At 37.1% G+C, this 25,946-nt stretch overlaps 1 pseudogene; it reads right to left on the bottom strand.

Moving 5' to 3' along the window:
- Positions 1-1,494: 1,494 nt before the first annotated feature.
- LOC143270438 (vomeronasal type-2 receptor 116-like) overlaps positions 1,495-25,946 on the bottom strand; it is a 47,039-nt pseudogene continuing 22,587 nt past the window's right edge.

Genomic DNA, 25,946 nt, shown 5'->3' with positions numbered 1-25,946 from the left:
ATATCTTTATTCTATATGTTTAGTGGTTTGATTATTATGTGCAAAGGATCTTTTTTTTAGATCCAGTCTATTTGGTGTTCTATAAGCTCCTTGTACCTTCATAGGCATTTCCTTCTTTAAGTTGGGAAAGTTTTCTTCTATGACATTGTTGAATATGTTTTCTATGCCTTTGAGCTGGTATTCTTTTCCTTCTTCTATCCCTATTATTCTTAGGTCTGGTCTTTTCATGGTGTCCAAGATTTCCTGGATGTTTTATGTTATGACTCTTTTGACTTTAGTATTTTCTTTGACTGATGAATCCGTTTCCTTTATTATATCTTCAATGCCAGAGATTCTCTCTTCCATCTCTTGCATCTGTTAGTTATGCTTGCATCTGTAGTTCCTGTTTGTTTACTCAGATATTCCATTTTCAGCCTTCCCTCAGTTTATGTCTTCTTTATTGCCTCTATTTCAGTTTTCAAATCTTGGACTTTTTCATTCACCTATTTAATTTGCTTTCTTTAAGGGATTTACTGATTTCTTCCAATTATTTGTTTGTCTTTTCCTTGAGTTCTTTAAAGGCAGTTTTCATTTCCTCTTTAAAGGCATCTATCATCTTCTTAAAGTCATTTTAAAGATCTATTTCTTCTGCTTCTTCTGCTTTGGGATGTTCAGGTCTTGCTGATGTCAAACCACTAGGTTCTGATGGTGCCATATTAGTCTTTATGTTGTTGACTGTATTTTTGTACTGGTGTCTACCCATCCTTTTCTCCATTCCATGCAAGTGCTGTCTGGTTTTGAGGGAGACTCTTTTGGTTCAATTGATACTTTTGGTCTAATGGGAGGTCTTGGTCTAATCAAAGCTCTTGGTCCAATCCGTGCTGATGGACTTTGTGTCTCAGGGAGCAGAACTTAGTCCAATGGGCACCAGTGGGCTCTGTCTCAGGGAACAGCAATTCCCAATGGGTGCAGTGTGGGACCTGTTTTCTGTTCCCAATTGGTGCAGGGAGGGCTTATGTTTCTGGTTTTCACTGGTGTCACAGGGGGCTGTTTTCTTGGGAAGGAGGTGGGGGAAGGGGCAGCTGGCTAGTCTCTGGGGCTCCAATGGCTTGGGGGAAGGGCACAGGGTGTTCCCCCCAGGGCCTAGGATCTAGGGACCATGTCTGCCCAGTCCAGAGATGGGGCCTTACATGTTCCCAATTGGTTCAAGGTGGACTTGTGGCTCTGGTTTTCACTGGTGTTTTGAAGGGTTTTTCTCTTGGCTGTAATTGAATTTTGAATATGTCTATTGCCCATAAATTTATAAGTAACAAGAATAGCTAAATAAAGTGAATTTTCAGCAGTAGCTTCTATTTGGAAATAGATTGTCTGTATGTGAGACCCAGTGAGGGGCTCTTCTATTTTGTTTAAATATATATTTCAGAAAATCTTACGGAAAAGTTAAGTAAGTTCAATTTTTACTATACTAAACTAAAGGATTTTATGAAAAAGACACAATTCATTAACCAATCAATTTTATCTGTATTGTATTTTGTTCTTAAAATATTTCAAAGAGTTTTCATCAGGTTTAACAAGAATAATGTAGCACTTTGGGAAAAAGATGCATCCTAGCAACCCTGCACTGGAGGCCAAGATGGAGAAGACCTCCACAGCCACCATGGCCTTGTCCTTGGTGCTGTGGTAGACAGGGAGGAAGGTGACCCAGACACTGCAGAACAACAGCATGCTGAATGTCAGGAACTTGGCTTCATTGAATGTGTCAGGCAGGTTCCTGGCCAGGAAAGCCAGAGTGAAACTCCCTAGGGCCAGGATTCCCAAGTATCCCAGCACACAGTAGAAAGCAGTAAGTGAGCCCTTGTTGCACAAAATGATGATGTGACTATGTTCAGAGTGTGCATCTGCCTCAATATAGGGAGGCAAGGTTCCCAGCCAGACTCCAAGAAGAATAAGCTGGATCAGGACACAGATGGGGATGACAGAGTTATGGATGCCTGAGACAAGCAGCCTTCTCATTGTCCTTCCTGGCTTCAGGGCTCTAAAGGCCAGAATTACAGTTATAGTTTTGGCTAAAACAGTGGAAAGAACCAGAGTGAACACAAGTGCAAATGCAATTTGCTGCAATATGCAGGAAGCTGTGCTTGGGTGGCCAATGAAGAGAAAGGAACATAGAAAGCAGAGGAGGAGGGAGATGAGCAGGATGAAGCTGAGCATCCGGTTATTGGCCTTAACAATGGGTGAGTCTTGGTGTTTGAGAAAGATCCCCAAAACTACAGCTGTGCTGACAGAGAAGCACAGAGCTGTGAAGGACAGAGCCATGCCTAGAGAATCCTCAAAGGACAGGAATGTCACTGACTTGGGAAGGCAGTTGTTTTTTTCAGGGTTTGAATACTCTTGAAGTGGGCAAGGGATACACTCCTACTGATCTATGGGAGGAAATGAATCAACATTTAAGCTTTTATACTTATTTACATTTTGTACTTCAGCCATGATGAGCACAGAGGTTGTGTGTAGCCTTGTTCATTCTGCCTTACTATCATGTCAAGAAGGACACTAACTCTTTAGACATCCCCTTCCTAATGTCTGCCATGAGTACCTCATGGTACACCATGTGCTGACAAGTTTATTCTTGTTTGTCTAGGGCAATGAAAATAAAATTGTAATATACTTGTTCAATTGAAGTAAAACTGTCAAGTAATCCTTTAAAGAATTCTAAACTTAAGTCACACCAGCTTGATCAGGCTTCTGCTGCTCATGTGTGTAGACAGAAAGTTTTTTTGTGTCCCCACCTGCTGGCATTAGGGACAAATCTCTCTCAATCACATCCCCCAAGTAAACACACAGAGGCTTATATTCATTATAACTATATGGCCATTAACTCAGGCCTACCACTGACTAGCTCTTACACTTAAACTCTGCCCATTTTTGTTAATCGATATGATGCCATGTGTTCTATGGCTTCACCTGTGTGCTGTTACATGCTGCTCTCTGGACTGCGGGCTGGAATCTGCTGACTTAGACTTCCTTTTCCCAGAATTCTTCTTGTCAGTTTATCCTCCTTATACATCCTGCCTGGCTACTGGCCAATCAGAATTTTATTTATCAACCAATCACAGCAACACATTCACAGCATACAGAAAGACATTCCCCATCACAGATGCAGGCCAAACCAGTCAGAAGAACAGTGATCCCCTGCTACACCAAAGGCCAAGCTAACAGCCAGAAGGACAAGTTGCAACTTGAACAGGGATTCCCAACTAGACTAGAAAACTAAAGAGGAAACAGAAACCGAGAAAGAAAACACCCAACCAATGAAGAGTAACTCAGAATTCAGGGACTAGAACTAATCATTCCAAACCCAGATGCATAAATGCCAGTATAGAAATACAATCAAAACAGCTAGAGCAATATGACCCCACAAGAGCCCATCCATCCTGTGACATCAAGACCTTAGTATTTCAACACTGCCAAATCAGAAGAAAATGACCTTGAAACAACTTTATTTTATATGATAGAACTCCTTAAGGAGAAATGAAATACTCCTTTAAATAAATTGATGTAAAGCTAATCAAAGAATAAGATGAAATGAACAAATCTCTTAAATAATGTCAGGATAGCCAAGAATAGTACAAGCAGGTAGAGAAAAGTATTTATGGTATGAAAACTGAAAAAGAAGCAATAACAAAAACACAAACTGATGGATTTCAAGAAAAGGACAATGTGGGTGAGCAAACATGAACTACAGATACAAGCAGCACCAACATAATAAAAGAGATGCAAGGTGTTGAATGCAATAGAAGTAGATTCATTGGGCAAAGAAAATACTCAATCTAACAAACTCCTAACACAAAACATCAAGGAAATCTGGGACACCATGAAATGACCAAATTTAGCAATAATCAGAAAAGAAAAAGGAGAAGAATCTCAGCATCAAAACCTAGAAAATACATTTAACAAAATCCTAGATGAAATTTTCCATTACTTAAAGAAGGACATGTGTATAAAAGAACAAAAAGCTTACCAAAACAACAACAACAAATACATTAGATCAGAAAAGAAAATCCCCATGTCACATAATATTCCAAACACTACATGTACAGAACAAAGAAAGACTACTAAAAGCTGCAAGGGAAAAAAGGCTAAGTAAAATATAAAGGCTGGCCTATAACAACCACACATGACTTCTCAACAGAGCTTCCAAACCACAGACTTTAAGAGACAATAGATGACAGCCCAGACTAATACACCCAGTGAAACCTTCAATCACCATAGATAGAAAAACCAAAAGTCAAATTTAAACAATACCTACCCACAAATCCAGTCCTATAGAAGGTACTCAAAGGAAAACTCTAACCCAAGTTAAATAACACCACACATACACAAGCAATAGATAATCTTTCATCAGCAAAATCCAAAGAAGGAAAACACACACACTACTATCACCAGCACCAAAAACATAATAACAACAATTACAATCACTGGTCATTAATATCTCTCAACATCAAGGGACTACATTCTCCCAATAAAAACACACTGGCTGTGTTTTGTATCCATCCACCAGAATGGATACAAAATAGGCTTCATCCTCATGTTGTATACAAGAAACATACCTCAACGTTAAAGGTAGATATTACCTCAGAGTAAATGATTGAAAAAAGATTTTCCAATCTAATGGACCTAAGAAGCAAGCTCATGTAACTCTCTTGATATGTAACAGCCTAGGCTCAAACCAAAGATAATCAAAAGAGATGGAGAAGGAAGTTCATAATTGGAAAAATCCAGCAGGATGTCATCTCGATTTTGAATATCTATGCCTCAAATGCACATTTGTGGCATTTGTGAAAGATACATTTCTAAAGCATACATCACACATCGAGCCCCACACATTAATAGTGGGAAACTTCAACTCCACACCCTTGCCATTGGACAGGCCATCCAGATAGAAACTAAACAAAGAAATAATGGAATTAACAAACATTATGACTCAAATGGACCTATCAAGTATCTACAAAACATTTCACCCAAACACAAAAGAATATGTCTTCTTCTCAGCACCTCATAGAACCTTCTCCAAAATTAACCATATACTTGGTCATAAAGCAAATCTCGGTAGCTATAAAAAATATTGAAATAACTCTCTGTATCCTATCAGACCACCATGGATTAAACAAGATAAAGTCTACAAACTTAGGAAAACTTAACAATTCTCTAAAGAATGACCACTGGGTCAAGGAACAAATAAAGAAATTAAAGCCTTGCTAGAATTCAATGAAAATGAACACACATCATAGGAAACTGATGGTACACAAGGAAAGTGGTGCTAAGAGAAAAATTCATAGCACCAAGTGCCTTTCTAAAGAAACTAGAGAATTTTCATACCAGAAACTTAACAACACCCTTGAAAGCTGTAGAACAAAGAGAAGAAGGCCTACCCAAGAGGAGTAGGTGGCAAGAAATAATAAAAGTGAATGCTGAAGTCAATAAATAGAAACAAAGAGAATACAGAGAAATCAATGAAACAAAGAGTTGGTTCTTTGAGAAAATCAGCATGATAGTCAAACCCTTATTAAAACTAACTAAAAAGCAACAAGAAAATATTGAAATTTACAAAATCAGAAACCAAAAGCAGGACATAACAGACACTGAGGAAATCCAAAGAATCATTAGGTCATAAATCAGTACTTCACAAATCAGTACTCCAATAATTTGGAAAATCTATAGGAAATGGATAGTTTTCTAGATAGGTACCACATACCAAATTTATATTAAAAAAGATAAGCCATGTAAATATTCCTATAACTCCCAGGGAAATAGAAATCATCATTAAAAATATCCCAACCAACAAAAGCCCAGGGCCAGACAGTTTTAGTGCCAAATTCTATCAGACCTTCAAAGAAGAGCTTATACCAATACTCCTCAAATTATTCCACAAAATAGAAACAGAAGGGACATTGTCAATTCATTTGATGAGGGCACAGTCACCCTGATACCTGCAACACACCAAGACTCAAAAAGAAAGAGATTTCCAGACCAACTTCTCTCTTTAACTTTGATCCAAAAATACCCAATAAATTACTTGCAAACCAAATCCAAGAATGTGTCACAAAGATCATCCATCAGGATCAAGTAGGCTTCTTCTCAGAGATGCAGGGCTGATTCAACATACAAAAATCTGTCAGTTCATCCACCACATAAACAAACTGAAAAAAAAAATATGATCATCTGAATAGATGCTGAAAAAGCCTTTCACAAAATCCAACACCCCTTTCACTATTTGCTGATGATATGATAGTATACATAAGCAACCCAAAAAATTCTACCATGGAACTCCTACACCTGATAAACACATTCAGCAGAGTGGCTGGATACAAAATTAACTAAAAAACCAGTACCCCTTCTTCATACAAAATGATAAAGGGGCTGAGGAAGAAATAAAGGAAAGAATCCCCTTTACCATAGTGTGATGATAATGGAGTAACCTCTGAGAGTGTAAGCCAGTAAATTAAATATTTCTAATTATTAAACTTGGTTTGGTAAAGGTGTCTCTTCATAGTAATTGAAACTCTAAATAAGACACCACAAATTTTATATTCCCTCCCTCTTTCTCTTATTTTCTCCCTCTATCTTTAGGATAGAAAATGTCCTAAACACACACACACACACACACACACACACACACACACACACACACACACCATAAAAGCAAAAATAAAATTAAACAAGCAAAGAAAAAAAGGAAAAAATTCCCACTAAAGCAAAATGAGAAGAAAAAAAAGTGTACAAATATACAATTGAGTTCATTTTTTATTGGCTTTCTAATGATTTGCATGGGGCCTGCCCTCAAATGTTGTTAATACATCCAATAGGACCCCTTTGGGGGAAATTGATTTTATTATTTAACAACAGAATTATATCCCAATGTCTAAATGTACCAAATGTGCATTATCTATTATCCATTGCTTGATATTTAAGCTCTTTCCAGGTTCTGACTATTCAAAGTAGAGCAGCAATGAACATGGTTGAGTAAGGGTTTCTGTAGTAGGGTGCAGGTCCTTTTGATAGAACCAAAGTGTGGTTTATCTGGATCTAGAGGTAGAATTATTCCCAGCTTCCTGAGGAACCGGCACTGTTTTCATAGGTTCTGTGCAAGTCTGCACAACCACTAGTGATGGATAAGTAAACATTCTCCCTTCCGCAGACCTTTGCCAGGAAATACTGTCATTTCTTTCATTGACTTTGCAATCCTATAGTTTTGATCTGTATTTCCTAGTGACTAGAGATGTTGAACATTTTTGAGTGTTTCCCAGCCAATTCAGTTTTATCTTTTAAGAAAACTCTGCTTCATTCTGTACTCCATTTTAACTGTCTTGTATTTTGATGTTCAGTTCTCTTTTAAGTTCTTTACACATTTTATATATTAGCCATCTCTCAGAAATATAATTGGTAGAAATATTTTCCAACTTAGTAGAATGTAACTTTGCTCAGTTCTGGTGTCCTTGTTATACAGAACCACTTCCGCACCATGAGGTCCTATATATTAATTGATGTTCTTAGTGATTGTGCTAATGATATTCTCTCCAGAAGGTCATTCCTGTGAAAATTGGTTTAAGGGAACTCCCCACTTTCTCCTCTATGAGGTTCAATGTATCTGGCCTTATGTTGAAGTTATAGATCCCTCTGCAGTTTAGTTTTGTGCAGAATAATTAATATGTGTCTATTTGCATTCTTCTACATGCAGTCATCCAGTTAGATGATCATCATTTTTTGAAGATGCTATCCTTTTTTCAGTGTGTATTTTTGGGTTCTTCATAAAATATCAGGTGTCCATATGTGTGTGGATTTATGCCTGGGTCTTCAATTCAATTCCCTTGTCTTATGTGTTTGCTTTTATACCAATACCATCCTTTTTTATTACTTTAACCCTATAGTAAAACTTAGAACTGGGATAATAATACCTCCATCACATTTTAATTATTCATGAATGTTTCAGCAACATCCAAATTCTTCATCCAAACTCTGCATCCAGCCGGATGTACCCCCACACTTCAGGCATCAGTAAGGACCCACATGCTGTACAAAAGCCCAGGCCATTCTTTGTATTTTATTTCATTACATATAAGCCATTTTCAACCTCTAGACATATCAAACTTATATGTAAGTTTACACATTTGCATTGTGTATATGAATATTAGGAGTAATAAAACATCCACATGCCCAAATATTATCAAAAAATACCAAATATCACAGATACAGACAGTATATTCTCTCCAAATATACCAGTCTGCTAGAAATGTTTGCCAATGAGTATTATCTAATAAAATTCAGGACATAGACTGTAAAAGAACATTCTTTATATTCATAGAGTAATTTAAGCAGTTGAAAGAAGACACAAACAGTTTAATAAAACTAAAGAGAAATAACTCAAGGAGAAGCAATGCCATAATGATGCCTGAGAAAACACAAACATAAACCTGAAGTAAATGATGAAGGCAATACAAGACTTGTACATGGAATTCAACAAAGAAATAGAAAGTGTGATGAAGACTGAAGCTGAAATGAGGACAGGACTGAAAAAACACATCGGCCAGCCAGAAACTCCAGGACAGCCTTCCATGTCAGAGGAAACAAGCAGAAAGGAGAAGTTGGGATCCAAGATAGAATACAGGATAAAAAATAATCAAGAAATATGAAAAATTGAAACAGGAAAGGAAGTGTGGGATGCTTTGAGAAAACTGAATCTTTACATTATTGGCATAGATGATGGAGAAGAATGCCAGGTCAATGACATACACCAGTTTTTCAATAAGGTCAGTTTCATAGAAGAAGAGTTACTGAAACCATGGAAAGATATATCCAAATATATAGAGGAAGCACAGAGTACACCAATAGACAAGACCAGAAAAGAAAATCCCTACAGCATATTATTACTAAAACACTAACAAAGAAAAATATTTAAGAATAAATTTTAATTATCATTTAAAAAACATAATAAGAAGGTGTGCTGAAAGCTGCAAGAGGAAAACAAAAGACAAGGCAAATATAAATGAAAATCCAAGAGAAGAGAAGCTGATTTCTAAATGGAATCCATGACAGCCAGAAAAGCCTAGAGCAAAGCATGTCAAGTCCTGAAAGACTATATTGGCCAGCCTAGAGAAATGTACCCAGCAAAAATAACTGCCAAACTGAAGGAAAAATACAAACTTTCCAAGACATAAACGGCCTACAACATCATATCCACCAAACCAGAACTAAGGAAAATACACAAAGTTATATTTTAGACTGAAGAGAGCAATGGACACAGCAGAGATGGTGGAAAGAAATAAGAAGACATAATTATTACAACATGAAACACCACTGCGACCACAGAAAACAACAAATTTCAACAGCAGAGTGACCACAAGTAACATAAGTTTCTACAATATCTTAAATATCAATGGCCTCAATTCTTCATTTAAAAATGTAGACTAGCTGAATGGATCATAAAACAAAATCTATCTGCCTCTTCTCTGCAAGAAACATATCTTGATTTTAAAGATAAACACCACCTTAAAATAAAACGACAGACAAAATACTTCAGTTACATACATTCAGGAAGCAAGCATGCATGTGACCATGACATCTGGCAAAGTAGATTTTAATTTAAAACTAATTAGAAAAAGTAAAACAGGAAACTACATTCTAATCAAGGGAAGAGCAATCAAAAAAGATGTTACAACTCTACACGTGTACGCATCCAATTCTGGGGCAGCTAATTTTATAAAAATTGTACTGCTGTGTTTAGTGACACAGTAACAACAATCTACTAATAGTGTGTGAATTCAAAAACCCACTTTCTCCAACAAACAGGGCGTCTGGGAAAAAATAAAGAGAAATATATCACAATTAAGTCACATCTAAAATCTCCTGGACTCAACAGATATCTATATAGTATCCCCCACAAACTGCAAAGAAAATTTATTCTACACTTTAACACATGGGAGCGCTTCAAAAATAGACCAAATCATGGAACACGAAACAGGTATTTACAAATTCAAAAAGATTGAAATACCTGTCCTGTCTTATCACAACACAACAAAACTTAATCTTGACAGCAAATATATCTCTAGTAAATACACAGACTGCTTGGAGATGAAACAACTCAGTACTTACTGACGAATGAGTCAAAGAAGAAATCAAGACAGAAATAAAAAATTTCCTGGAACTAAATGAAAAAGAAAACACAAACCCACAAAACTCCTGGGATACATTGAAAGGTGTTTTACAAGGGAAATTTACAGCTCTAAGTGCCTACATTAAAAGTATCAGATGGAACACAAGTAGATGGTTTAATGATGCAACTCAAAAATTGGAAAAACAAAAAATGCAAACACAAGCCAAAATAATGGCAAGAAATAATAAAATCTGTAGCATGAATATTAAAGAGTCATTAATAAAAACAAGCCTGAGGCCAGTTATTGGGGTGAATGCTGGGAGATCAGAGAAGCAGAAGAAGACACAGCTTCCTCACCTCGACAGTTCCTCGGCTGATCCTGTTTCTTCAGACAGGAAGCTTCTGTGTCCTCATCCCAATGGCTCTCAGCTGAACTGCTGCTAGAAGCCTAAAAGCTTAACCAGCCAAATGCTTCTAATTTTTGGCCCTCACGCCTTACATACCTTTCTGCTTTCTACCATCACTCCATGGGATTAAAGACTCCCTTTCTGGGATTAAATGCGTGAGTCACCATGCTTGGCTGTATCCTTGAATACATGAATTTCTGCCTCTGGAATGCTAGGATTAAAGGCATGTGCTACCACTGCCTATCCTCTATGTTTAATATTGTAGATATTCTGTCTCTGACCCCAGATAAGTTTATTAGGGTGCACAATATTTCGGGGAACACAATACCACCACAAAAATCAGAGCAGAAATAAATGAAATAGAAACAAAGAAAACAATACAAAGAAGCAACCAACATAAGAACTGACTCTTTGAGGAGATAAATAAAGACAGACACTTGGTTCAAGTAGCCCAAAGAAAGAAATGGGGGGGTCAGATTAAGAAATCAGAAATGACCAAAAAAAAAAAAAAAGGAAGAAAAAGAAATCAGAAATCAGAAATGACAGGGTTATTACAACAAACACCAAGAAGCATAGACTATTGTAAGGGACTATTATAAAAAACAAAAGAAAATCTGTATTCCAGTATTCTTGAAAACCTATATGAAATGGATAAGTTTCTAGATTCGGCCAAACCATTAAAAAATCAAAATGCCAAGTCAACAAGCTAAACAAACACATAATACACAGCAGATTGAAATAACAATAAATTCCTTCCAGCTATAAAAATGTCCAGGTCCAGATGAACTCACAGCAGAATTCCACCAGACATTCAAAGAAGTTATACAGTCAGACATTATAATATTTAAAAAGTAGAAGAGAAGGATCATTTCCAAGCTCCCTTAGAAAGCCATTTTCATTCTAATACCAAAACCAGGGAATGGCCCATCAAAAACAAGAAATACACATGCCATTATCCCTAAGAAACATAGATTCAATAAAATGGTTGCAAATAGAGTATGGACTCAGATCAAAACTATTGTATACCATGACTAAGATAGTCTTATCATTAAAATGTAGGAATAGTTCAACATATTTAACTCAATAAATGTAAAATCCACATAAATGGATTATAGACAGAAGTCACATGAACATCTCAATAGATAAAAAAAAAAGGTGACAAAATTCAACTCCCTTTATCATAAATGTTCTAGACAACATACAGAAAGAGGGAACATACCTCAACACAATAAAAGCAATATATAAGAAACCCATAGGCAATATCATTCTCAATGGAGAAAAGCTTAAAGCAATTCTACTGAAGTAAGAAATTAGACAAAGTCCACCACTCCCAGTCCTTTTCAATATTTCAAAGTATTAGCTGGAGCAATAAGGCAAGATAAGTAAGTTAAAGGAATACAAATAGAGAAAGAAGTCAAACTATCCCTATTTGCAGATGATATGGTATTATACACTAGAGATCCCCCCAAAATATACCAAAACAATTCTTGAAATGATTAACAAATACAACTATGTGACAGAATACAGAATCATCTTGCACAAATCAATGTCCTTTTTTATACACTACCAACAAACATAGGAAGGAGAGCATGGACAGACTCCCATTCACAATTCTCCTAAAGAAAATAAATTACTTAGGAATAAATCTAAGCAAGGAAGCAAAGGACTTTGACAGGAGAACTTTAAACCCTTGAAAAAAACAGGAAAGACAGTAGAAAATGAAAAGACATCCCATCCTGTGATCACTGATTGGTAGAATTAAGTTTATGAAGATGAACATTCTACTGAAAGCTATTCATAAATTCAATGCAAACCCAATCAAAATCTTGATCTCATTTGTTGCAGATAGAAAAAAACTATACCAAAATTCAACACACCAAGGAGACCAAAATAATACTGAATAAGAAATAACTATGACAGAGGATTACCATTCTGAATTTTATGATATATTACATCGGCATAGTAAAAGGAAAAAAACACCAAAACTTGCCGGAAGCCATTCCCCGGTAGTGGATGGGTCCTGCGGAGGATGTAAGGAGTCCGCAGGAGAATGAAGTGAGCCAGGCCATGGTGGTCAGGAGAATCTTGCAGCCTGACTGACTAGCAGCCAGAGTGTTTCTTTATTTATTCAGAATTTAGTTAGCAGGGATACATTCACGATGTTCCAAAACATAGATCATATCATTTTTGTTTTTGGACATGTGTTTCACTTCCTTTTGCTCATCTTTTAGTCACCATTAATAAACTATGGCAGAACAGAGTTATCATTTCCAGTCATTTCCCCTCAAGTTTTGACTTCATTAATGGAGTTTTCATTCTTACTCATAAACCCCATAACCCAATTTTTGAGTATCTGAGGAATATGACAGCATGTGCTCAGGCTGGTTGTTTTGGTTGCTTCAAGGACATTAGACCAAAACAAAATCTTCAACTACCCTGGGCATTTTGTCATGTCCCAAGCAGTGTATTAATAACTCTTAGTGGTCAGAGTACCCAGGAAAAATCCTCAGGCTAAAGCTGCTGCAGTTATTATTCAAATTCTGGCATAATACAATCAATGTTCACATTTATATCCTTATAGAATTCGTCTATATGTATAATCCTGGTATTCTGTTATTCCTTGGTCATATGACATTATAGTGGCTCTACATGAGCTAACTTCTAAGAGAGGGAGGTCCTAGCACTTCATACTTTTATCATCTTTCCACTCCACACTTCGCTCATCAATATGTCTCTATGTAGGGCAGACTTGTGTGGTGGTATTGTGTTCTCCAAAATATTGTGCACCCTAATAAACTTATCTGGGGTCAGAGAACAGAAAAGCCACTAGATACTTAGGATAGGCAGTGGTAGCACACACCTTTAATCCTAGCATTCCAGAGGCAGAAATCTGTTTAAGGCCACATTGGAAACGGCGAGACATGGTGGCACATGCCTTTAATCCCAAGAAGTGAGCCTTTAATCCCAGGGAGTGATGGCAAAAACAGAATGATATATAAGGCTTGAAGATCAGAAACTAGAAGCATTTGGCTGGTTAAGCTTTCAGGCTTCTAGCAGCAGTTCAGCAGAGACCCATTCTGGATGAGGACTGAGAAGCTTCCAGTCTGAGGAAACAGGATCAGCTGAGGAACTGTCGAGGTGAGGTAGCTGTGGCTTGTTCTCTTTCTCTGATATTCCAGTATTCACCCCAATAACTGGCCTCAGGTTTGACTTTATTAATAAGAACTTTTAAGACTCCTGCTACAGAGTTGTATGCCACACAAATGTCTGAGTGTACAGTGGGAAGAGCCTTGTAATCTGAACTGTGGCCAACTCCTTTAGCCCACCAGATCTTATGGACCTTTTTGAATTTACTTTGTTTTGAATATCTTGTTCCAGTGTAAGTACAGAGACAGATGTTTCAAGAATGTCTCATAGTCTCAAGAAGAGACCTCTGGTTTCTTCTTTATGTGTCACAACCTCCAAAGCATAAGGAAAACCTTCAAGTAGATAAGGATATCTCCCTCAAAGTGGGGGCGGATAGTATGTTCAGGACTTTCCTGGGTAAGCTTAGAAGCAGCATTCCTTGGAGTAGGCATAATTGATTCCTATGGAATTTTCCATCAGTCCAACATCCCCAAATTGTACAAATATTAAAAGTACCCCAAGTATGTAACAGGTGGAGATGAAAACCAAAGGTGGCATGGCAGCCATCATGTGGCTCAGCTCTGCTGGATCTTTGTCAAGCAGCTGTGCTGGCTTTATGACTTCTGCCATTACATTGAGATATGGCTGTGCCAAAAACAACCACAAAATAATATGGCACTGGCAGAAAAATATACCTGTAGATCAATACATAAATCCAAAACCCAAATTTGAGCATATGTTAGATTAGTTATTTAATATTCAATAAAGACACTAAAAACAAGATAGAGAATTGAAAACATCATGAAGACATGTTCTTTGAAAAACTGGAGTTCCACAAGTAGAAAAATGCAATTACGCCCATATCTAGCACCCGTTGCAAATGTAACTCCAAAGGATCAAAGACCTGAACCTGAAAACAGGAACACTTAAATTGTTAGAAGAAAACATAATCAAAAGTCTCCATGATCCAGGTTCAGGAAAAGACTTTCTGAATAGGACTCCATTTAACTAAGAATTAATGCTAACAACTGAAAAGTAGGACTTCATGAAATAAAATGCCTCTTTACAGCCAAAGAAACAGTCAACTGAGTGGGGATAAAGCCTGCAGAATGGGAGAGGATTTTTGCCGGGTATATATCTGACAGTGGATTGATATCCAGAATATACAAAGAAGTGAAAATAAACCAAAGTCTTAAAAAACAAATGACCTATTCTACAAGAAATGATCCTGGCATCTGAAAAGAGATTTTCAGTTGGAAATAAAATAGCTAATTAATAATTCAAAAAAGTCTGCCATCCTTAGCAATTATGGAAACATAAATCAAAACAACTTTAGATTTCATGTTACCACAGGAAGAATATAAAGATCCACAGAACAACCGACAAGTGATGGAGTGACACAGAGGAAAAGGAAATCCTCATTCATTTATGGTGGGATTGTAACTGGGGCAGCCACTGTGCAAACATGGGGAAAAGTAATTCTGCCATATGACCCAGCAGTACCGTTCCTTGTCTTATGTCCCTAGGACTCCACATCCTGCTCCACAGGTATCTGCTCTGCATGTTCAATGTGGCTTTGTTTACAGCAGGTAGGAAATAGAAAAACATCTCAATAATCTAGAACTGACCAGTGAATAATAAAACTGTGATACACATAATCCATGGAAAACCATTTGAGTATAAAGAAAAATGAAATCATAAACATTGTGGATATGTGGGTGGAACTAGAAAAGATTATACTGAGTCAAAAAATCCTGACCCACCAAGACAAATGTCACATGTTCTTTCTCATCTGAGGCTCCTATCTCCAAATCTTCAGATGTGAGTACAAGTCCTGGAGAAACTGGAGAAGACAGGAAACTGAGCAGGACCACTGCAGGAGCTGGGGAATAACAGAATGGAATAGCAGAGAAGAGATGACCAGAAGGCTGACATGCAAAAGAGGGAGCCTCTAATCATGGAGGTAAGAGAGAGATAAATACAGGTGAGGGAGGGAAGAGACTGAAAAGATAATAAGGATTTCCAGAATAAGTGATGTGATCAAAAAGGAAAAAGGGGATGAGGGAACTTTAGGGAAGAGGAAGGGAAGTAAATACAGAACAAAGAGGGAGGTGGTAAAATATCAGTAAGGATGTCTGAAAACTACAGAGTCTCATAATATTACTCTAACTAGAAAAACCCTACAATACCATTAATTCTCTTTATACTGATACATATAGCTTTAATAAACCTTTCTCCTCTGGGCTGATGCTCCTCTCTCCAAGAACAAGACTATAAACACAAACCCAACACCAGACATGAGAAACTTCCTTTGGAGTTGTTGTCAAGGGTTGGTGAAGGCGTTCCCAAAGCATACCGCCTATCACTGCTGCCCTTGTTCATCCGGCAGAGTTGAAAAGTGAGTCCCTACTGCTGATGACACCATGTATTTCAGAAACATAGCCCAGAGACCCTTGAGGTAGAACTTAAATGAATGTCCTTTCTCTGAGGACTGGCTTTCACAGTACCAGAAGACACCATGCAAACTTCCAAATGATGGAGACAACCAACAGTCCTAGCCTGCTGTGTCCACTAAGAACCATATCAATGACCAACATAGCACAAAACCCTAAGGGTGCGGTAGTGGCATGCATACCTTGACAGTATTCAACAGCACTTTAAATAGGACTCAAGACCCACTCAACAATAAAGAAACCATTCCATTGCCTGAAACCTAAGTACTCAGTGATAGTGAAGTCATGATTACTACTAATTGACTAAACCAGCATGATCTGTAACAACAATCTGTAAATGTTTGCCCTGATTCCCACAGATAATTATAGTCTTTACTCCCCAGCAAGAAAACTTCTCTTTACAACAGATGAGACCAATACGGACCGACCAATCAAATGCAGAGTTGTGGAGGGCACCTCCAGTGGATAAATCTCCAATACCATTCCCAAACCTAAGGCTCACAGAACATTTCAGATTAGGGTGTGGAAAGATCATAAGGAACAAAAATTCAGGGGTTTGTCTGTGAGATTGTGTCTCCTAGTAACATCGTAAGCTAAACCCATAAGTCCTACCAACATGACCACCTAGATATGTGGAACTGACCAGAAAAAACAGCAGCAGACATGCCAAAGTATTCAGGAAAATGACCACAATGCCCCAACCCTACCCAAAGAACATGATGCAACTACAAAATGTTGAGAGGGGGAGAAATGGTCTTCCCCATGGAAGAACACAGTTTGTCATTCAATATAAAATGGTCAGTGCTAAAAACATATATTCAAGTAATGTCCTACAGAATAATCCAGTTATATTATAATTTATATGTATACATATTTAATTGTAATCCAATCAATGAAAAAAGGCTGTAATGTAAAAGAGAGTAATAAGGTGTATATGACACATTTCACATCAAGGAAAATGAAAAAAAAATAACACAAGTTCATTATAAATTCAAAATCAAAAGAAAAGGAAACAAAAAACAAATGCTTGGTGTAGCAAATGCTCTAAGAATCAGGGTAGGTGTTAGTATAATATATAACTCTGTAGAGAAAAGGGCTTACCATGCAAATCTGATAACCTGAGTTTGAACTCTAAACATGTCAAAGTCAAGGAAGATGCCCCAGCTCCACAAAGATGTCCTGTGTTCTCCATATGTCAGCTATGGCACATACATGCATGCACACATCAAAATAATCAGAAAGAGTTATTTTAATAACCTTTTCTTTACCTGAAGACATCCACTAAGGAATTAGATCTTTCCAGTTATCCTGCCCTTATGATGATGACAATCACAGAGCACTCTGCCAATAATTTAACCTATGGTAACATTAGCTTTTTGAAAACTAAATTCTATTTAATTAATCTCCCCGACTTTCATTTTATTGTGATAACATATTCTATTTGTTATACAGTTCCTTAAGTGTCGGTTTTATTGAAGCCAGTAGTTAAGTAGTAGATTGTCATCATTATTAGAATTTCATATTCTACTTTCACCAATTTTTTCTTTATGTTATCCTTCCTTATTTAAATTGTAATATAATTACCTCATTACCTCTCTTCTCATTTTTCCCTCTAATCTCTCTCCTGGACTCAACATAGTCTTATTTTCTGTTAAATTTATTCCTCTTTTTCATTAATTGTTGATTTGTATGTATGCATGAATGCATGTATTCCTAAATACCACCAGTTATGTCTGTATAACATTAGCTGTATATATGATTCCAGGGCTGACCACCATCCTAGACAAAGGTCAACAGCTGTACCTTCCTGTACAAAGATTTGTTTTTCATACTATGTTTAAAATTCCAAATGACAATTCTAAATGTTGTAAACTTAATTCTTTATATGGTACATTTAGGAAACAGCCCCACATGTACTTTTCCAGGACTTATTTTCAGGAAATAATCATTGGATTAATTTATTCAAGGAATACACATGCATCCTGGACACTTGCATACCTCATATTGCCTGGCAGTACACAGCATGGATCACTGCAAGAGCTGAGATGAAGCTACCATGTAATGAAAGGCAGTTTGGGGAAGTAGGGATGCAGATGACACAATAAAATGAAGACTCCCACTCAAATGTTCACACATTGTGTGGCATCAGCAGTGATTACTAATGAATATGGGGATGAGTGGAAGATATGGAGAACAGTGCTGCATCACAACACCACGGTCATGTCTTAGTTTTCCCCTTCTACATTCACAAGCAGATTGAGGAAAATATTAATTCTCTACCTGTCTGGTTGGAAATGTAACTCTCTGGACAAAGCATACAAGAAAAACAGCAGATTGGTCTTTCATCTTCTAGAATTTTCCAGAAACCTGGACCACTGCTCTGTGTACATACAGATGGAGGAGTCTGAGGGCAACACAGAAAAAAAATCATCATATTTTGTGCATCAGTCACAGCCTTAAAATATTTTTAAGCTAAACTACCTAAACTGCAAGCAGAATCTGAAAATTGTACATACTTATGAGGCACTGTGATTTCTCCATACGGTAGTGTAGAATGTAGAGTTGAAGTTATGATACTTCCCGATGCTGAAAGTTCAAAATTTCATTATGGTGTCCCAACTGTGACTAACTTCTGTTGGCTTTTGTGAAATGTGTAGGACATCTATATACTCTCTCCTGTGAGGCAGAAAGCCAGAAATCCTTCCTTGTGTGAATTATGAAACAGCTGAGTTGTCAGACATAAACCCAGACAAATTTCTCTATCCATTTCTACCTTTACCTTCCCAGCTTGTAGTCACAACCATTCAGTCTGATTCACATTTCCCATGAAAGAAGGTATGGCCATTGGTGGATGGCCACAGCTTCTCCTGACACCATCATATGTTGATAGTTCATAGATGCTGAATTATGATCCATTACTGTGACTTTTATCCTTGACTCCCCATATTCAGAATAGTGCTATGTTTTTTTTTCCAAACATTAGTGACATAATCACTTAGAATTTTCATTGAATGCCTTCTTAGTTAATCACTTAATAACTATACTTCTGAGAGTCTACCAGTGCAGATTAGACTAAGAGGTGAGTCTGCTCTCATAGCTGATCACCCAAGCCTCCAGGATTTGGGCCCAAGGGCATGTCCCTGTGCCCCCACACCACCCATTGCAGTCCCAGTTTGAGGCCAGCAGGCAGGTCTCTTGCAGGCAGGTCAGACTACCACCATCCCCCACTGGACCTTGTAAGTAAAAGCCCCACCCCACCTCCTAAACCCACTCACCCTTTGAAACCACAGCTGCTCCCTGAGACACAGAGTCCATCAGCACCAACTAGACCAAGAGCTCCGATTAGACCAAGAGTTTCCATTGGACCAAGAGTATGAATCGAACTGAGAGGCTCCCTCAGACACAGACACTACTTTCACCAAGAAGAGGAAGAGATGAGCAGACACCAGTGCAAAAATACAGTCAACAATATAAAGACCAATATGTCAACAGCAGAACCTAGTAGTTTTACATCAGTAAGACCTGAACATCCCAATGCAAAAGAAGCAGAATAAAGTAACCTCTAAAATGATTTTAAGAAGACGATAGAGGTCTTTAAAGAGGAAATGAAAAAATCCCTTAAAGAAATTGAGGAAAGATAAACAAAAAATTGGAAGAAATCAATAAATCTCTTAAAGAAAACACAAAAAAAGCAATTAAACAGGTGAAGGAAACAGTTCAAGATTTGAAAACTGAAATAGAGGCAATAAAGAAGATACAAACTGAGGGAAGGCTGGAAATAGAAAATCTGATTAAATGAACAGGAAACAACGATGCAAGCATAAACAACAGAATGAAAAAGATGGAAGAGAGAATCTCTGGCACTGAATATACAATAGAGGAAATAGATTCCTCAGTCAAAGGAAACATTAAGGCCAACAAAGTCATAACAAAAAATGTCCAGGAAATCTGGGCCACCATGAAAAAACCAAACCTAAGAATAATAGGGATAGAAGAAGGAGAAGAATACCAACTCGAAGGCACAGAAAATATATTCAACATAATCATGAAAGCAAATTTTCCCTTCATAAAGTAGGAAATACCTATGAAGATACAAGAAGCCTATAGAACACCAAATAGATGAGACCCCCCCCAAAAGTCCCCTCAACACATAATAATTAAACCACTAAACATACAGAACAAAGAAAGAATATTAACAGCAGCAAAGGAAAAAGGCCAAGTGACTTATAAAGGCAAACACATCAGAATAACACTCGACTTCTCAATGGAGACTTTGAAAGCCAGAAGGTACTGGGCAGATGTAATGCAGACACAAAGATACCATAGATGCCAGCCTAGACTAGTATACCCAGCAAACTTTCAATCACCATAGATGGAGTGAACAAAGCATTTCAATACAAAACCAGATTTAAACATTACCTATCCACAAATCCAGCTCTACAGAAAGCACTAGTAGAAATTCCAACCTAAGGAAGTCAGTTTCTATTGTGTGGAACAATTTGAAGAGTATTGGAATTAGTTCTTCTTTGAAAATCTGGTAGAATTCTGCACTGAAGCCAGCCCCACAACTGACAGAGGACTGATCTCCACAGTATATAAAGAACTCAAAAAACTAGATATCAAAATACTGAACAATCCAATTAAAAGTGGGCTAAAGAGCTAAGCAGAGAATTCACAAAAGAAGAATTTCAAATGGCTGAAAGACATTTAAAGAAATGCTCAACATCCTTAATCATCAGAGAAATGCAAATCAAAATGACTCTGAGATACCACCTTACACCTGTCAAAATGGCTATGATCAAAAACACTAATGACAGTCAATGTTGGAGAGGATGTGGAGCAAAGGGAACATTCCTCCACTGTTGGTGGGAATGCAAACTTGTACAGCCACTGTGGAAATCAATATGGCAGTTTCTCAGAAAATTGGGACTCTAACTACCTCAAGACCCAGCCATATCACTGTTGGGTATATGCCCAAGGAATGCTCAACCATACCACAAACATACATGCTAAACTATGTTCATAGCAGCACTATTTGTAATAGCCAGAATCATGAAATAACCTAGATGCCTGTCAACTGAAGAATGGATTAAGAAAATGTGGTACATATACACAATGGAGTACTACTCAGCAGAGAAAAACAATGACAGCATGAAATTTGCAGGAAAATGGATGGAACTAGAAATAATCATCCTGAGTGAGGTAACCCAAACCCAGAAGGACAAACATGGTATGTACTCATTCATAAGTGGATTCTAGATATAAAGCAAAGAACAATCAGACTGCAACCCACAGAACCATGGAGGCTATATAGCAGGGGGGACCCTAGAATGACTGTGGCTTATAATAAGTTATGGTTTTACTCAATTACTGAGCAAGTCTCAATGAAACATTTCACTATTAAGATAAGAATTTATACTGTATCAAGCTGATAATAGAAAAATAAATAAATTAAAAAAAACAATTTTAAAAAAGGAAGTCAGATATACCCACAAAAACACAGGCAATAGATAACCCCGCAGCAGTAAATACCAAAGAAGAGAAAAACACACACACTTTCACCAAAAGATAACAAGAATTAACAATCACTGGTCATTAATATCCATCAATATCAATGGAAGTAATTTACCTATAAAGACACACAGGCTAACAGAATGGATACAAAATCAGGAACCATCCTTCTGCTGCATATAAGACACACACCTCAACTTCAAAAACAGACACTACCTCAGAATAAAAGGCTGGGAAAAGACTTTCTAATCAAATGGATTTAAGAAGCAAACTGGTGTAGCTATCCTAGTATCTAATAAAATAGACTTCAAACTAAAATCAATCAAAAGAGATCAGGAAGGACATTACATATTTATCACAGGAAAAATCCCCCAAGATGAAATCTCAATTCTGAATATTTATGGCCCCAAATACAAGAGCATCCACATATGTAAAAGAAACATTACTAAAGTTTAAATCACACATCAAACACCACACGCTAGTGTTGGGAGATGGCAACACTCCACTCTCACCAATGGACAGGTCTGCCAGACAGAAACATAGCAGAAAAATAAGGGAACTAAGAGATATTATAACTCAAATGGACTTAATAGATCTCTATAGAACATTCCACTCTAACAACAAAGAATATACCTCCTTCTCAGCACCCCATGGAACCCTCTCTAAAACTGACAACATGCTTGGTCACAAAGTAAATCTCAACAGATACAAAACAATTGGAATAACCTCCTGTATTTTATCAGACTATCAGAATCTAACTTTAATCAATGAAAATGAATGTACAACATACCCACACTTGTGGGACACTATGAAAGCAGTGCTAAGAGGAAAATTCATTGCACTAAATGCCCACATAAAGAAAATGGAGATAGGTTATACTAGTGACTTAACAGCACACCTGAAAGCTCTAGAGCAAAAAGAAGCAAACTCACCAAGGAGGAATAGATGCCAGGAAATAATCAAATTGAGGGCTGAAATCAATAAAATAGAAACAAAGAAAACAATACAAGAAATCAATGAAAACAAAGAGTTGGTTCTTTGAGAAAATCAACAAGATAGATAAGCTCTTATCCAGACTAACCAAAAGGGAGAGACAGAGCATCCAAATTTACAAAATCAAAAAAGAAAAGGGAGACATAGCAACAGATAATGAGGAAATCCAGAGAATCATGTTGACATACTTCAAAAACCTGTACTCCACAAAATTGGAAAATCTAAAAGAAATCGATAATTTTCTGGATAGGTACCACATACCAAAGTTAAATCAAGATCAGACAAACAATTTAAATACATCTATAACCCCTAAGGATATAGAAACAGTCATTAAAAGTCTCCCAATCTGGCCAGGTGTGGTGGAATATGCCTTTAATATTCCTTGCACTTGGAAGGCAGAGGCAGGCAGATATCTGTGAGTTCGAGGCCAGCCTGCACTAGAGAGCAAGTTTCAGGACAGGCTCCAAAACTACACAGAGAAATCCTGTCTAAAAAAGAATCCCAACAACAACAACAAAAAAAAAAAAACCCACAGGACCCAATGGTTTCAGCAGATAATTCTACCAGATTTTCAAAGAAGAGCTAATACCAATACTCTTCAAATTGTTCCACACAATAGAAACAGAAGGAACATTACCCAACTCCTTTTATGAGGTTACAGTTAGCCTGATACCCAAATCACACAAAGATGCAACAAAGAAAGAGAATTACAGACCAACCTCCCTCATGAACATTGATGAAAAAATATTCAATAAAGTGTTGGCAAACTGAATCCAAGAACACATCAAAAAAGGTATCCACCATGACCAAGTAGGCTTTATCCCATGGATGCAAGGATGGTTCAACATATAAAAATCTGTCAATGTAATTCATCATATAAACAAACCGAAAGAAAAAAAACATTATCATCCCATTAGATGCTAAAAAAATTCTTCTACAAAATCCAACACCTATTCATGATAAAGGTCCTGGAGAGATCAGAAATACAAGGAACATACCTAAACATAATAAAGGCAATTTACAGCATGTTCACAGCCAACATCAAATTAAATGGAGAGAAACACAAAGCAATTCCACTAAAATCAGGAATAAGACAAAGCTGTCCACTCTCTCCATATCTATTCAAGATAATACTCAAAGTTCTAGCTATAGTAACGGGACAACAAAAGCAGATCAAGGGAATATAAATTTGAAAGAAGAAGTCAAACTTTTGCTACTTGCAGATGATATGATAGTATACATAAGTGACCCCAAAGATTCTACCAGAGAACTCCTACATCTGATAAACTCCTTCAGTAATGTGGCAAGATACAAGATTAACTCAAAAAAATCAGGAGCCCTCCTATATACAAATGATAAGTGGGCTGAGAAAAAATCAGATAACATCACCCTTTACAATAGCCACAGATAATATAAAATACCTTGAGGTAACTCTAACTGAGCAAGTGAAAGACCTATATGATAAAAACTTTAAATTTCTGAAAAAAGAAATTGAAGAAGACATCAGAAAATGGAAAGATCTCCCATGCTCATGGATAGATAGGATTAACATAGTAAAAATGACAATCTTACCAAAAGCAATTTACACATTCAATGGAATACCCACCAAAATCTCAACACAATTCTTCACAGACTTGAAAGAACAATATTCAACTTCATATGGAAAAACAAAAAACCCAGGATAGCTAAAAGAATCCTGTCCAATAAAACAACCCCTGGAGGCATCACCATCCCTGACCTCAAACTTTACTATAGAGCTATAGTAAAAAAGAAGAAGAAGAAGAAGAAGAAGAAGAAGAAGAAGAAGAAGAAGAAGAAGAAGAAGAAGAAGAAGAAGAAAGAAAAAAAGAAAAAAATCAGCTTGGTACTGGCATAAAAACTGACATGTAGACCAATGGAGTCAAATTGAAGACCCTGACATTAACACACACACCTATGAACACCTGATTTTTGACAAAGAAGTCAAAACTGTACAACGGAAAAAAGAAAGCATCTTCAACAAATGATGCTGGCATAACTGGATGTCAACATGTAGAAAACTTCAAATAGATCCATATCTGTCACCATGCATAAAACTCAATTCCAAATGGATCAATGCCCTCAACACAAACCCAGTTACACTGAACTTGATAGAAGAAAATGTAGGAAGTAGTTGTAGTTGAAAGTTTTCCTGTGTCCTGGCTAGCTGGCTGTAGGGACAAATCTCTCCCACTTGTGTCCCCCAAGTAAATACACAGAGGCTTATATTAATTATAACTGCTTATAAAAGCTCAGGCTTATTACTGACTAGCTCTTACACTTAAATTAACCCATAATTCTTATTTATGTTTAATCATGTGGCTTGTACCTTTTCTCAGTTCTGCCTGGTCATCTTGCTTCCTCTGTGTCTGGCTAGCAACTCCTGACTCAGCCTTTGCTCTTCCCAGAATTCTTCTCATCTACTCACTCTGCCTATACTTTCTGCCTGGCTACTGGCCAATCAGCATTTTATTAAACCAGTGTACAAGGGCATTATCCCACAAGTAGTCTTGAAGGCATTGACATGGGAGACCACTTCCTAAATATAATACCAGTAGCACAGACACTGAAAGCAACAATTAATAAATAGGACCGCCTGAAACTGAAATGCTTTTGTAGGGCAAAGGACAAGGTCATTAAGACAAAACAACAGCCTAAAGAATGTTAAAAAGATCTTCACCAGACCCACATCTGACAGAGGTCTGATATCCAAAATATATAAAGAATTCAAGAAACTAGACATCAAAATACCAAACAATCCAATTAAAAAATGGACTACAGAGCTAAACAAAGAATTCTCAACAGAATTATCTTAAGTGGCTAAAAGACATTTAAGAAATTGCTCAACATCCTTAGTCATCAGGGAAATGAAAATAAAAACAACTCTGAGATACCATCTTACACCTGTCAGAGTGGCTATGATCAAAAACACTGATAACAGCTTATGTTGGAGAGGATATGGAGCAAAGGGAACACTCCTCCACTGTTGGTGGTAATGCAAACTTGTACAACTACTGTGGAAATCAGTATGGTGGTTTCTCAGAAAATTGGGAATCAATCTATCTCAAGGCCCAGCTATACCACTCTTGGGCATATATCCAAGGAATTTCAGTCATACCACAAGGACACATGCTCAACTATGTTCATAGCAGCATTATTCATAATAGCCAGAACCTGGAAACAACCTAGATGCCCCTCAGCTGAAGAATGGATAAATAAGGTGGCTCATATACACAATGGAGTACTACTCAGCAGTAAAAATCAATGACAACATGAAATTTGCAGGCAAATGGATATAACTAGGAAATAACA

Source organism: Peromyscus maniculatus, chromosome 23 (assembly GCF_049852395.1).
Source record: "Peromyscus maniculatus bairdii isolate BWxNUB_F1_BW_parent chromosome 23, HU_Pman_BW_mat_3.1, whole genome shotgun sequence".
Taxonomy (NCBI): domain Eukaryota; kingdom Metazoa; phylum Chordata; class Mammalia; order Rodentia; family Cricetidae; genus Peromyscus; species Peromyscus maniculatus.
The sequence above is the reverse complement of the archived record's forward strand: the minus strand, read 5'-3'. Positions and strand labels throughout refer to the sequence as shown.